The following is a 15,361-nucleotide window of genomic DNA, read 5'->3' as shown; positions in this document are numbered from 1 at the left end:
AGAGAGAGAGAGAGAGAGAGAGAGAGAGAGAGAGAGAGAGAGAGAGAGAGAGAGGAAGGAAGGGAGTTAAGCAAATCTAAAGAATTTATGAAGGCATTCTTGGCTAGATGAGTCCCATGTAGACTTTCAATCAGTTAAAAAAAAATTCCCCAATCAACTCCTTTTTCCTGAGGCCAGATTGGCAATTAGTCATACTTGCTGACCAGCAGACTAGGAGCCCACAGAGCAACAAACTCAGTAACAAGTGCCTCAAATTTAAGCATCTACTTTGGACGTTCACTAATCCAGTCCCGTGTTTAACAAACATTAAGAGTTATGTTAAAATTGAGAATCCTGATTCAGCAAGTCTAGGTGGAGCCTGGTTCTCTATTTCTAAGAAATTCCCAGGTATGTTACTGGTTTAAGCCATACTCTAGATTAACTCTTGATCCTAATATTGTGTGTGTGTGTGCGTGCGTGCGTGCGTGCGTGCGTGCGTGCGTGCGTGCGTGCGTGCGTGTGTGTGTGTGTGTGTGTATTTCATTTGACAAATGAAAGCACTGTGCTGAGTGTACTGGAGGATCATCTCAGTCCCAGGGTTCAAGTATCATGCCTGAAAATCCAAGCTGGCTCCGTTATCTGTCTCTGTAGGCACACAAGCGTATATGCAAACCATGGTTTCCAAGAGACCCAATGTGGGGCCTCCAAAGACGGCTCCTTGAGTAGAAAGCCAAGCATTCAGGCCATGAGAAAACTGGTTTTCTCAGACCACTTTCTACCTAGGTCTTTACAGCTTGCCCAATTAGAAACTTAGGAAAACTCTCTTAATTTTGATAGAATAGTCACCAGGCAGAAGAATATGAACTCATTTGCTGCTTTTATTGACCTAAAGGATTCTAATATGTCCAGAATGTTCTAGAGTATCAGGCCCTAATGTGGATTAATGGTTTGCCCTTAGGCTAGTCCAGCTCTTTCCTCTCCTTTTTATCAGATTCCCCTGTCTTGAACTCCAGCTACTCTGTGTTCCCCTTTCCAGGCCTCAGTGGAACCTTCTAACGCAGCTGCCTAAATGGCAAGGAGACTGTTTCTGAAATGGTCACTGGCTTTCCAGATGACAGATGACAGATGCAAATGAGCAGTCATTTTTCTGGTAGCATCATTTCTCTCCTTGGTTATTCCTTGCCTTCTTTCTCATCTTCAAGTCCTCAAAGCCAGATCTATAAGAATTTCCATGATAAGAAAACACACTGAAAGTCACAGAGAGGCCATCTCTCTCTAAAACATGGGGGCTGTCAGTAATGGCATCAGGATTTGAATCCATAGCACAGGTGTTTAAGCTCAGTGCAAAGGACAGAAATGGGAATGAAGAAGACAGAGATGATGGCATGATCTCTGACTTAGGCAGAACAAGAGGAGAAAGCACCAACTGATTTCACACAATGGGATAGAGTGGATCCTTACTAGGACTGCAATGGTTTCAGGCAAGGCTGGGAAGGTGGTCTGGGGACAGAGTGGGGTCATGTTTGTCCCTCCACAAGAATGAAGAGTACGAGCCACAGAGAAGAAATACCAAGTCAAAATGTCACTGAGAAGCATTATTTATGTGCTGTCTCTGGCCCAGCCCAGGACTGCTCTTGTGTGGGGAGTAAGGATGCCAGCCAGCACCCCTGGACAGCTCTAAGGGCCCAGGAGCTCAGGGCAAAGTCACACTTGGAAGAATAAAGCTGTTGGTGATGCTCAGAGTGGCCCAAATAGAAGTCAAATACCACATTCAGTCCTCCAGGGGTGTTTTTGCTATTAAATTAAGTCTGGAAAATAAATAATTGTTTTTGGAATAGATCTGAGAGATTTTTGGTAGCTGAACACTCAGAGTGGGGGTTGGGGAACTATTTCTTGAAAGATTCTTTGACTGGCTCCCCTGATAGAGGACAGCACATCATAGTGAAGACATGGAGTCTACAAAGAGCTACTTGCCCCAACCTTGACACAATTATCTCAGAAAAAAAAAACAGGGTGGGGGGAAGGGAGGCTGTCATATGTTCTAATTTTTATTGCTACATTCCTTGGATGGCTCCATATGTTTACCTTTAGCTGACTTTAGACTTGGTGTTTTCTGTGGCTGCTGGCATCAGCCACAGAATTCTTTCATGTCTATTACTTTATTTAGGAATGCAAAATCCACATACGGACTGACCAGGGGACACAACAGCACGAGACACAAATAACCCTGAACTTGCTCACAAAGAGCCAAAGGGAGATTTCACATCAATTTCTCCCAGCTGAGCCGTAAATATTCCAAAGACCAAAAGGGGGCACTCTTAGCACTTGCTCCTGAGTTCAATTACTAATACCCTGTTGATGAATACGTGCAGACAGGGCTCAGTACTTTAAGACTGGTCCTGCTGGGAGCAAAATAGGGTGAAAAAGGCCACTCTAGTTTTTAAAATCAGGGATTTTATTTTAAAATATTTGACTTTTCATTAATTAGAATTAATGGAACTTGCAAATGATAGAGGGGTTAATATTAACTGGGATAAATGCACAAATAATTGCTTTGTACAATGCCTTGACACATTTATAATAAATGCTCAAAAGAGAAGCTACTATTTAATAATATGGTCTGAATGTTTTCTGTGTCTTAAAAGAGGCACAGGCATGTCTTGACTAGCCCACTACTAGCCCACTACCCAAAGATTTAAATGCGTAATGAGAATCCTAATTATGATTAAACAGGGTAAGAGATAACCAATAATTACTTATTCAACTCAATCTTTCCAAACACTTTGCATAAGTCATCTTATTATTATTAAATAAAGAAGGAGCCTCAAGGTAGCTTGAATGCATTTCCCTAGTATGTGAAAGAGGCAAGATTTGAAGCCAAGTCAGTCTGATGAATTCCAAACCTGCGTTATTTCCATTAGACAAGAGAACACAATGCAGGACCTACTTCTCATAATACATTCATTTTTCACTTATTCTCAGACCCCCAGGGGCTGGGAAGGTGGCTCAGTGGTAGAGCGCTTGCCTTGCATGCATGAGGCCCTGGGTTCGATTCCTCAGTACCACATAAGCAAAAAGAAAAAAGCTGGAAGTGGTGCTGTGGCTCAAGGAGTAGAGCACTAGCCTTGAGCTGAAGAGCTGAGGGACAGTGCCCAGGCCCAGAGTTCAGGCCCCACGACCGGACCCCCCGCCCCCCGAAAAAAGTACAAGAGATAAAAGGAAAAATAAATTTGACTTCAGACCCCCATGACCACCTATAATTAAAGGTTTAGAGCCAGTCCTGAAAACTTCCAGTCTCTTATAGATACAACTCCAATCTTTTTTTTTTTTGGGGGGGGGTCCGGTTGTGGGGCCTGAACTCTGGGCCTGGGCACTGTCCCACAGCTCTTCAGCTCAAGGCTAGCACTCTACCACTTGAGTCACAGCGCCACTTCCGGGTTTTTTCTTTTTGCTTATGTGGTGCTGAGGAATCGAACCCAGGGCCTCAGGCATGCAAGGCAAGCACTCTACCACTGAGCCAACTTCCCAGCCCTACAACTCCAATCTTAATTGAAGATGCAAACGAAGTCACAAGTGTGTGGAGAGATTGGAAGAGAATATGTAATATGAACATTTTCAGGCCACCAGTCACCAAAGATGCTTGTCAGTGTCTGTAATATCCAATATGGTCTCCTTTCATTGAGTCTCAAGACTCCTGCTTCAAATGGCGCAGAACACAGACTGCGCTTTACTTTAACACCATCACTCCTTGCTTTTCCTTACCAGGACCTTCACTCAACTTGAAGATACCTGCTTTCATAGGAGCCTATAGTCATCATTATTACCCTCCAATATATTGGGAGGTTAAGAGAGTTTTTACATAAAAAGAACGGGAAGAGTATGTGTGTGTATGGGGGAGGAGGGGTATTTCCCCTTCTTCACAGAGGATGATGGACTCTGTTCCTTACTGGTAGGTGCTCAGAGATCAAAATTAGAAATATTTTGACATGAGATGCAAAGAAAGAGGGGAATCTTGCTGAAATGATAAAAACATGTCTGCTCTGTGATTTTCCCTGAGACTTCAGGGTTGAATGTCTTAAAGCTGAAGGATGTCTTGATTGTCAAGAGGGTTGTCCTTTAGCCAAACTAAGAAAGCCTTTGACCTCCTATCCTAAGGGAAAGCATTATCCCATGGAGTTCAGGGAGTTCTGTTCTGAAACAGTTTATTGATCCTTACCCAACAAGTCTTTCAAGGAAATCTTCAAAGTTAACATCCTTTTTTGTCTTTACATCACTGACGACACTTTTTATGAAGCTAGACACTCTTTCCAATGAGAGGCAGCTATGCATAGCTTGTGTTTACAGTATGACAGTATTTACCAAAGTGGTAGAAAAGGCTTTGCGAAGTCCGTGGTAAAGAAACCCAGGTCACTTTGCTTAATCCAGGGATTCTCATATACATCTGACAGCAGAACCTTTTTAGCTAGCATCTATGAATATCTCCTGGAAACTGAGTATAAACATATAAACTCTTAAAACTGCTTAGAAGGGATAACCCTAACTTACTGATGGATTTCAATGGACTATTTAAAGCAGAACTATCGGTCACATAATTGGGATAAAAATTGCCTCTCTGGGTTATTTTTAGCTATGTGCATACGTTTCTATGGCACATTTATACTACCTGCATTTCAGTTATGAGGTTAGAAGATGAGGAGGTGAAAGGTAGAGGATGTTTCTTCCTATAAAGAAACAAAAAAGTAATCAGGCTAGGCACTGGTGGCTCACATCTGTAATCCTAGCTACTCATGAGGCTGGGATCTGAGGATGTTGGTTTGAACCAACCCAGGGCAGAACAGACTGTGAGATTCTTATCTCTAATTAACCCACAAATTTTTTAAAAGGAGGTATGGTTCAAATGGTAGAGCACCAATCTTAAGGGGAGAAAGCCAAGTGAGAGTGCAAGACCCAAGTTCAAGTCCCAGTGCTGACAAAATTTTATTAAAAGGAAAGAATCAATGTCCTTCAGGAGACTTAAGGCATTATTGCTATCTACAACTGCTCTCAGACTTTAGACAATTAATGTCATGTGGCCCCTACACATACGGAAACACCTGGACTCCTGTTCTTGACAATGCACTGATAATAGGAAATGATACCCTTTTACCCACCACCCAGGATCCTATTCAAGTCCTTCCCCTCACTCCTACTTTAGCACCCAAAACATGTCTTCTAAAGTCATTGTTGCCCTCATGTGGTCCTTATCCTGTACCCTTTGGAATTATGAGTTACATAAGTCAGGAAATAACACTATCTCCTCAATGTTGTAATTTTATTTTCATTCTCAGAGCATGTTTGAAACTGTTTTAAGAAAATTCTTAGAAACCCACACTATAATAAAATACAATTACACTTATATATTTGTTAATTGTCGAAAAGTTGCGGGAACTGTTTTGAAATTATTTAATGAAATATAAGATTGCTTTCTGAAATAGAACTTTATCCCTGTTTTTTTTAATTGTCACATAAGGAGTGATTTTAAAGTAAATAAGAGCACAAGGTTCATATTATCTTAAATGTATATTGTATTTGTCTTCTCAACGCTGTGGTTTTTAGGTCTGTGAATAGCATCATAGTATGCAGCCAGCCTATTAAGCAGCCTGTTTGGGTAAGGAAACCCTTAGACCAGCACAATGTTGCATTGCTCACTGTGTCCTTCCAATATGGTTAGAATTCCACAATCTAAATGATCATTTGTTGAACAAATTCATGCTTTTATTAGTCAAAATACAGAGAAAACAGAGCCTCCCTGTTTCAAGATATTTGCTAATGCATGGTTAATTATCACATATAGCTTACTATAATTCATTTTACAGGGGAGACCTCCTGCAGGTAACATACTAGCAGTTTATGAACCAAAATAACCTCACTATAGATTAGAGCTGTTTCAGGGCCTCTCAGACAGTTGGTGCTTCTAGACCTTCTCACTTCACATTGCTAATTCGAACAAGGCTTTATTTTTATATTTGTCAGCAGCAAGACTGTAAGATGGTTGTTAAACTTCTCCCAGGCCTAATTAGAGCAGCAATGCTCGCATTCATAATGAAGCTCGTGTCTTGCTACAGAGGCAGTGAGCAGAGCAGTTACAGTAGCTTCCTGGCAGGCTGTGGCTGGCAGTTGTAAGGTAGCTAGTGGCTGCGATATTAAGTGACTGTTGAAATTCATTGACTCCACCACGGCTAATGTGTCTAGATGACAACAAGTTTACACGGTTCTTTTATAGTTACAGCAAATGGGTCCATTTAAATAGTTATTAGGTGATTATGGTGATGTGAAATGGAAAAGAGAGAGAGAAAAAAAGCCAAGTGCAGTATCTCAAGTATGGCTGTTTTTAACTGTTTATGTGAGGTCCAGATCATGGTATCACATGGTATCAAAATCGCAGCATCTTTCCCTTATAAATATTTATACTAGATCAGCAGTGATGAATGCTAATTTATTTGTGTTTTGTTTCTTTATTGACTTCTCTCTGGGCAGAGGTTAGCTGGGAAAATTTCACAGGCTCACTGCACTGAAGGAGATTTCGATCAGCCAGCCTAGGGGATTTTGATGAGGTGAAAGTTGTCTTTACTGAAGCTGAAGAGTACTTTCTGCTCTTGGAGATACAGCTTGAGAGAGCACACAACAGCTGCTCTTCTACCCTCTGTGGGAGTCGATATGCAACTTGTCAAACTTCCTTGGATTGAATAGGCTAAGGCTGGTTGATTGGGCGGCAGACTTCTAACCAAATTGTATTACAGTTTTCCTTTGTTTTCATATTCTATGAACCATTTAAATGACTGCATTTTCTCAAAAGCCAAAGGCAAATCAAATTGAGTAAAGCAATCTGAGATCGAAAGTGAAGTGACGAGAAACCCAGGTCTATCCTGTGAACCTCTGTGGTACCAAAGAACTCAAGAAATTGGTAGAGGGACAGTTTGAAAACTTTCAGGCATGTAAAGAGCAATGAAGTTGTCACTTTGCAATTAAATGTTTTGACTGGATAGTGTGGGCATAACATAGAAATTCCCAACTCAACATTCACTATTTTCTTTCCCAGGTCTTGAGGCAAACTGAACCTGGATAGCTTTCATAGGTATAAATGGAGAATTTGCAGGAGACTTCTACAAGTAGCTTTTGGAAATAATCCATTACCATGAATCCATTACTATGTCTAAGATGTCTTGGAGGTCTGAGAGATGTCCAGTTGAAAATTTTCATGGAAGACATAATTAGGAAGTCTCTGAAGCTACCATAGTTTTTATTTTTTAAATCTTGATCTCTGATAACTAGCTGTGTATCTCCCATAATGAAATACATCAGACTCATTAGAGCTCGACCTGAAGGTCAAGCTGTAGTCTGGTGTGTCTTCCAAGGATATTAATTACCCAAAGGTCTAGAAGTGTCTTGTTATATGATCAATAGTGCAGCCCTTCCCTCTAGGCAGCAGGGCTGTAACAAGAATTCACAAGAGGGTTGCTTCTACAAAGTCAGACAATTCAGAGAGAGTTAAATTATGTGGGAAATCATGATTGAGAAAAATCTATAGCAACTTGAGGGGAGGGATGGGAGGGAGTTAAGGGGTGACACTGATCAAGAAGCACTGTACTCATAATCTGGTTTAGGAAATTGTCACCTCTTTTTACACCAACTTAATAACAAAGAAAAGCCCACAGAAGACTCCTCTGATGATAAGAATGCCTCTGAAATCTACAAATACGTACCAAATCTTTAATAATCTAGTCATTTGTCCCTGAATAAAAAATACAGCCATGAATTCTTTTCAGTGCAGAATACATGACTTGTTTGCTATCTATAGACACAGTGATTGGTGGGCAATCCATGAAATGTAGTTGGTCATATATTTTTAGTTTGAATTCTGAAAGCTTTGAAATGGACATAAAATTGATTTCCTAGTGCAAATGAGAACCTCCCATCTTGTTCCCATTTTGTGCTTTAAATTAATGCAAACTATATTTTTTGTCCCTTTAACACAGCAAAGACACATTTACCCTCCCTATTGATCATGAAACATGAGCTAAAAGCATCTTTGGGGTTTCCCATAGATCTCAAGGCAGGCTGCCACCTTCCCCATTGTTGGGAGGTCTGAGTGGGGAGGCCTGGTGTTGGGCATTATTTATCTCCAGAGTCCTATATAGCTACCTGCTCTCAAGAACGAAATTCTTGGAACTATGAGGGCTTTACTCCAATATGTTTTCAGTTAATTTCATAAGAAATATGGAATTTCAATCTACTCATTTTCTTTATCCTCAGTTTTTCAATTTTATAAAGTAATTTTGTATAAGCAAGGTCTCTTCTGAAATTAGTTTCCCTAAAGTGCAAATATATCTAATTCTCTAATAACATCACAATTACTACAGATGCAGTATATCATGGGAATAGGTCCATCTGTGCTACTATAACAAAACATACTAGTCAGAGTGTCTTATAAACACAGAGATGTCTTTCTGAAAGGTTTGGAGGCTATAAGACCAAAATCAAGTTGCTACCAGTCAGTGTCTGACGAGAGCATTCTTAGGGGTTAAATGGCCAATGTCTTCCAGTATCTTGGCATGGTAGAAGAGATTAGCTAACTCCCTATATCTATTTTTTTTTTTTTTTTTTTTTTTTTTTTTTTTTGGGTCTGGTCGTGGGGCCTGAACTCTGGGCCTGGGCGCTGTCCCTCAGCTCTTCAGCTCAAGGCTAGCGCTCTACCACTTGAGCCACAGCGCCACTTCCGGCTTTTTTTTCTTTTTGCTTATGTGGTGCTGAAGAATCGAACCCAGGGCCTTGAGCATGCAAAGCAAGCGCTCTACCACTGAGCCACCTTCCCAGCCCCCCTATATCTATTTTGAAGAGCACCAATCCCATTAGTAAAGGCTGTCTCCTCATGAATTAACTACCTCTCAAACCCTATCTCTTCATATCATCACTATGGATATCAGGTTTAACATGTAAAATTTTTTTTAGTGGGGACACAATGTACATCATAGTAGGTCATGAGGATTCCAGGTCAGAATTGTTCTCTTTAAAGTTGCTATAGTGGTCCAAGAACCAGGCATAATACAGGAAAGTAAATTCTATTTGCATTTGAGACATTGTCAGAAAAGAATCCTCTAGGTTTCCATTCCTAGATATCAGCCCAGGAATTCTTCATTTCATCTGCTTGGAGACGAAGGCAAAGAAAACATCAGCTCATTTCTGGCCCTGTCATTAAGTCTGTGTACCCTTCATTGCTGTTTAATTTATTTCAGGTCAAAAAATAACAGTCTTTCTCCAAGTGCACAGGCTCATAGATTTTTACATGTTGAAAGATAATTGCTGAATGTCCGAGCTTGCATGTGTGCTGTGACCCCCAAAGTAAACTAACCCCACATTTAAATTAAAATCAACTTCAGCATGGATGACTTCAAACAAAAGCAATAAAACCTTCAATGCACTTTCTGCTCCTCATGTGTTTTTCTTCATTCTGGTCTAGAGAGAAAAATGAAATAGCGTAAAAATGCTATTTCATGAAACAGCATAAAAATGAAATAGCAAAGCATAGTTGTTCTCAGTTTTGATGCCACTTGGGATGTGTATACGTGTGTGTGTGTGTGTGTGTGTGTGTGTGTGTGCGCGCGCGCAAGCATGTAACATATCTGCATTCCCTCCTCTGTACTCACAAAACTTTTCTATGTGATGACCTGAGTCTTGACTCTCAGACCAGGTCATTTTGAGACCATTGTTTAATCTGTGTTTCGGCAGTGAGAGATGGGGGACTGCTCCTGCACATGGCTCCAGACCATTCTCTGGCACTAGACATGGAAGGATTTCCCCAAAGTTCTCCAGCACATAGAGGGGAGCCCATAATCATCTGCTAGGAGACAGCCTCAGTTCAATAAAACTCCTTTCCCTCCAGACACAATATAAGCAGTAGTTTTTTGCCTATACTTCTGGATGACAGGCTATAAACCAGGTAATTCTACAAACTTGTCTTTGGACTGGGTTAATTTGTAGGGAAGTTCTAATATAGGATATAATCAATCATGAAGATGAATGATCAGATAAAAGAGATGGATGAAGTAAGGCCTGGAAAGGTCCCAAGTATAAGAGCTGCTGTGTTCATGGAGTTGAGGTGAGCCATGCTACAAGCAAACATAGAGATCTATCTTTACACATTCAGAAGCTTTCCAAACTCCACACTTCAGGGTTTTATGGATTTTCTTTTTCAGTGGCCCTGAGGTTTGAACCGAGGGCCTTATGCTCGCGAGGCAGGAGTGCTACCATTGGAGCCGTGGCTCCAGCCCTTTCCTTTGTACATACTTTCCAGACAGGGTCTCACATTTTTGTCTGACCCTGGAATTTGATTCCTTTCTCACTTCTCACTTAGCTGGGGAGACAGACACCCAATACCACACCTGATTTACTGGTTGTGATAAAGATCTCTAAATTTTGGCCCAGGCTGGACTCCCAATTTCTGCCTCATGAGAAGCTGCGATTACAGATGTGCACCTGCCATTGGCCAGTGGATTTTACTTTTTATTACAAAGCAGACAAGATCCTTTGTGAACTCCACTTAGATCCCCTCCCCTTTCTCCTGAAAAGGAGGGATGGGACTAAAAGCTCCAAATTTGTAATCACATTTTGGTCTTTCTAGTGACTAGCCACCATCTAGGAGTCATCTCACTGGAAGAAAACATTTTTCCTATCATCCAGAGATTTCTAAAAGATTTAAGGTCTCTGTATAGGGAACTTCTGTAAAAAAAAAAAAAAAAAAGACGAAATATAAGAACAGAAGATTCTCTTAGCTAGCCTCCTTATCATTCAGGAAATTACAACAGTTTTAAGAACTCTATGCCATGGGTCAGAGGCAATATGTGTATTTTAAAATAATTGACAAAAGAATGATAGGAAGAAAACTAACTGAAGACAGTACAGCTTGTTGGGAAACACAGGGGAGAACAAGGAAGGGAGGCAATATTGATCAAGATGCATTATACTTATAAACTGATTTGGTGAATTGAAATTCCTTTGTACTACTGATTAAAGATAATAATAATAATAATAATAATAATAATAATAATAATAATAATAATAATAATATGGCTGCCCAAAGCTATAAACTGAGAGGGTATCAGGTTCTATGGCATGTTATTTGATATTCTAGTATAAGGAAACAGTAATTCATTTCATCCCATTTCAATTATTATACAAAACATCTCAGATACAGATACTGGTTTTATTCATTTGTATTCTTTGTTGTTCTGATGGATATCTGGGGTGAAGTTGTGAGTTACAAGGTAAGCAGAGCAATTCTTTCTGGTATTATCTCTCAGAGTAAGAGACAGAGATTTAGACAAGAAAATAGAACACAGAAGGGGCAGGGTTTAACTCCTCAGGGAAAAGTTTTAAGCAGCCTGAATAATGTGCTTTATCTCCTATAAACATTGTTATCAAAAAAAAAAAAAAAGAAAAAAAAAAGAAAAACAATCACATGTTCACAAGTTCTAAAATTATTTATCCTATCTTGTTCATTCTATTTAGGTTCTCTGATGTCAGGCTAGCTTAAAAACACAAAATCCTAAACAAAGTATTCGGCAGTGCTATTTATTTTGTAACATGCATATGTATTTGTGTTTTTCTCTGTCGCTGTGTGTGTGTGTGTGTGTGTGTGTGTGTGTGTGTGTGTGTGTGTGTGTGTGTGTGTGTGTGTGTGTGTGTGTGTGTGTGTGTGTGTGTGTGTGTGTGTGTGTGTGTGTGTGTGTGTGTGTGTGTGTGTGTGTGTGTGTGTGTGTGTCCCTCATAGCCACCCAGTGAGAAACACAGACCATTTTCTGTCCAAATTTAATAGATTAGAAAATGAGATTGAAATAAATAGCTTCAAAGCACACAATGGTGGTGTTGAGATTAGAATCCACTTGCCTATACTCCTAGTTGGTGCTTGAGCTATACCATCACACTGTACACCAGGAGCTCTCTAGTAACATTGCAATGCCAGATATTGAGAAGCCACTCAGATCTCAAAAGCAAACATTATGATAAAAAGAAAATGAAAGAGAAAACACTTACTTTGTTTGACTCAGTCAGGCTTGTAAACTTGCTCCTCAAACCCTCTGGTGCTGGATGGGAATTATTCATATTGGTTAGAATTTTCTGACCTTCAGAGTCCATTTCATGTTTTTCTTTCTCCTGGGGTTATTGATTGAGTTCTATTTGTTCTATGTTCAAGCTTCAGGGGCTGTTAAAAATGAAAGAAAAAGTCTGAGGATCACCTTGTTCTACTACACTTTCAGAAAATGAATATAATAGGGAGTAGAAGAAGCAAATAGAAAGTCACGCCAAAGTTCTGAATGGACATAGATGTAAAAAATTATGATAATGAAGCTGGGTGTGGTAGCTCATATTTGTAATTCTAGCTACTCAGGAATCTAAGGTTTGGAAGCCAGTCTAGGTAACAACGTTTCTGAGACCCCCCGTATAAATCTGGGTGAGCAGGCGTGCATCTGTCAACTCAGCTACATGAGAAGCATAAATAGGAGGATCATGGTCCAAGGTAGCCCAGGCTAAAAGTGAGAGCTCATTAAAAAAAATAATGAAAATAAAAAGCCACAAGGCCGGAAGGTCAACCTCTGCTCCCCCTCCTCCCTGCTAAAACAAGAATGTGAATGAGAAGATAAAAGAGAAGTCCAAGGAGATGCTTATACTGGGGCATGCTGAGGTATTCTAATTAAAGGTTACCATCCTAGCATGGCATAACAATAAAAATCATTTTCAAAGCCTAGCACCAATGGCTCACATCTATTATCCTAGCTACTCATAAGTCTGAGATCTGAGAGTCAGGGTATGAAGCTAGCCTGGGTTAAAAAAAAAGTCTGTGAGACTCTTATCTCCAGTTAACCACCAAAAAGCCAGAAGCCAAGCTGTGGCTCAAGTGGTAGAGTGCTAGTCTTGTGCAACAAAGCTCAAGGACATTGCCCAAGCCCTGGAAATGGCACACATTTTTTTTTCTTACAAAAGTCATTTTCAGGGTTTGACTGTGTGTGCACTGAGAGGCATCTGAGTGTAGACAGTCAAGAGACCACAGTAGAAACTATACACTAATATGCCAGGACACCCTGAATTCTACCATTCACTGCTTGACTGTGTACACTGAGAGGCACCTGAGTGTAGACAGTCAAGAGACCACAGTAGAAACTATACACTAATATGTCAGGACACCCTGAATTCTACCATTCACTGCTTCCCATCTAACTAACTTGAGTAGTAGGATGGTTCTGGCTGGAACTGCAGAGGGACTCTGAGGACGCAATGACGTTTACATCTCTTCTTCCAGCTGAAGGTCATATCTTTGGAAAGGAAAGGCTAAGGAAGAGGACAGCTGGAGATAGTGGAGCAAAGAAGATGTTAGTTTCCTGGACTGTGGCCTATGATACCAGAACAAAAGGTTCTGGCTAGGATCTGGGTACACTTGACAGAGATCAGGAAGAATGTTATTTGGCAGACAATTCTGACCTGAACAACCAAGTGGAAACAGGATTTTTGTCAGAGAGAGGGAAAATAAAAAGAATCCAAAGCTGTTACAAAACAGAAGTTCTATGGAAGATGTGACATCTGACATGACATGAAGCATCAGTAAGAACTGGGGCTTGGAACAGTCCTTTAGTGAGGAACAGCAGGTGTTTACAGGATAAAGGGGCAAACACTTTAACTTGAGATGCTCACACAGAAAGATATATGTTGTTCTCTGGATATTTCTCTACTTGACTGGTGAAGTTTGAAAGTAAAATGTATTGTCACTGAGCCTTTAGAAATGGCAAAGAAGAATATCAATCCCATTCAGACAAATACCTCAGACCAGATTTCTTGCCATTGCTAGGTCAGCAAAAATAAGAATTCTGTTGCTTTGAGAACCCAGAGTCTCTTTGACAAATCTCAATGCCCCTTCCTGGATCTTCCCCAACCTACACATACCAAGGAAATTAGACTATTTATTCAAGCATTGTTGAGTCCAGTGCTGAGGTTCACACCTGTAATTTTAGTTCATAAGGTTGAGACAGGAGGATCATGGCTTGGGTCCAGCCCAGAAGACAAATCTGAGAGACTCTTATCTTCAATTAACCAGAAAAAAAGGCAGACATGAAGAAGTGGCTCAAGTAGCAGAGTGCAATCCTTGAGTGAAATCTAAGTGAAAGTGTGAGGCTCTAAGCTCAAGCAACAGTATTGGCATCAAAAAAGAAAGAAAGAAAGAAAGAAAGAAAGAAAGACAGAAAGACAGAAAGACAGAAAGACAGAAAGACAGAAAGACAGAAAGAAAGAAAGACAGAAAGAAAGACAGAAAGAAGGAAAGAAAGAAAGAAAGAAAGAAAGAAAGAAAGAAAGAAAGAAAGAAAGAAAGAAAGAAAGAAAGGAAGAAAGGAAGGAAGGAAGAAAGGAAGGAAGAAAGGAAGGAAGAAAGGAAGGAAGGAAGGAAGAAAGGAAGGAAGAAAGAAAAGAAGGAAGAAAAGAGAAAAGAAGAAAGAAATGTCAAGCAAGTACTGGGTGATAAAAAGGCACAGTTAAATCAGACACAGACTCTGTCCTCTAGGAGGCTGTAATCCAGTAGGGAAAAGATACAAAAAAGTAAAATATTTCAAATCCCCCAGGTTAGATGGATGTATTTGAAGGTAGAACTCAGGCTTGAGTAAAAGTGCTGAAGGGCTGAAAAGGAGGACTTTTCCAGCAAAACATGGCTGGAATACATGCCTTGGAGGATTGTGGCTGAATGAAAATGCCTTCTTCCCTTAGAGAGCAGCCTCTATGAGAAACAACGCAGAACAATTAGAGATTGCAGACTGGAGGCTTGGGCAGGGTCAACTTCAACACTGTTGAAGAAGCTTCTCATAAGGCAAATTTCTTGTAAGCACCATGCTTGCTCCTTGCCAGCCTGAATAAGACCTTCTAGAACTTCTATCCATTTTGAGACTTTGTTTCTTGACACTGACTTGTGGTTAGACTTTTTCACTTGGAAATCTTTTTCTATCCTAACTGAGGAAACTGATGCTATGTTGTCTGTCGTGGAGAGAAAGAGAGAAATGTAGGTCCATATATAATGAAGTCATGCATTCATGTATCTGTATAAGATCTGAGAGGGGAGATGAAGTAAAAAGCATTTCATTTCAATAAACAGAAGATCAAGAGGTCTATTTTTGTGGCATTATGGCACAGGATACCTAGATAGTGTGTGAGGACAGAATCTTGGCTGGGAAGGTGGCTCAGTGGTAGAGCGCTTGCCTTGCATGCCTGAGGCCCTGGGTTCGATTCCTCAGCACCACATAAGCAAAAAGAAAAAACCCGGAAGTGGTGCTGTGGCTCAAGTGGTAGAGCACTAGCCTTGAGCTGAAGA

General features: G+C 40.4%; 1 protein-coding gene and 1 long non-coding RNA gene across 4 annotated transcripts in view; one reads left to right on the top strand and one right to left on the bottom strand.

The window, feature by feature from the left end:
* Positions 1-15,361, top strand: part of Ankfn1 (ankyrin repeat and fibronectin type III domain containing 1) — a 328,779-nt gene that overhangs the window by 9,801 nt on the left and 303,617 nt on the right. The gene's annotated exons all lie outside the window — the stretch shown is intronic.
* Positions 1-15,361, bottom strand: part of LOC138807461 (uncharacterized) — a 426,938-nt gene that overhangs the window by 108,474 nt on the left and 303,103 nt on the right. For both annotated transcript variants that reach the window (XR_011366159.1, XR_011366160.1), the window contains exon 2: positions 12,049-12,217. This is a non-coding gene — a long non-coding RNA (uncharacterized lncRNA). The remainder of the gene's footprint in view (positions 1-12,048; positions 12,218-15,361) is intronic.

Source organism: Dipodomys merriami, unplaced genomic scaffold, assembly GCF_024711535.1.
Source record: "Dipodomys merriami isolate MVZ:Mamm:240054 unplaced genomic scaffold, mDipMer1.0.p SCAF_42, whole genome shotgun sequence".
NCBI classification, from domain to species: domain Eukaryota; kingdom Metazoa; phylum Chordata; class Mammalia; order Rodentia; family Heteromyidae; genus Dipodomys; species Dipodomys merriami.
The sequence above is the reverse complement of the archived record's forward strand: the minus strand, read 5'-3'. Positions and strand labels throughout refer to the sequence as shown.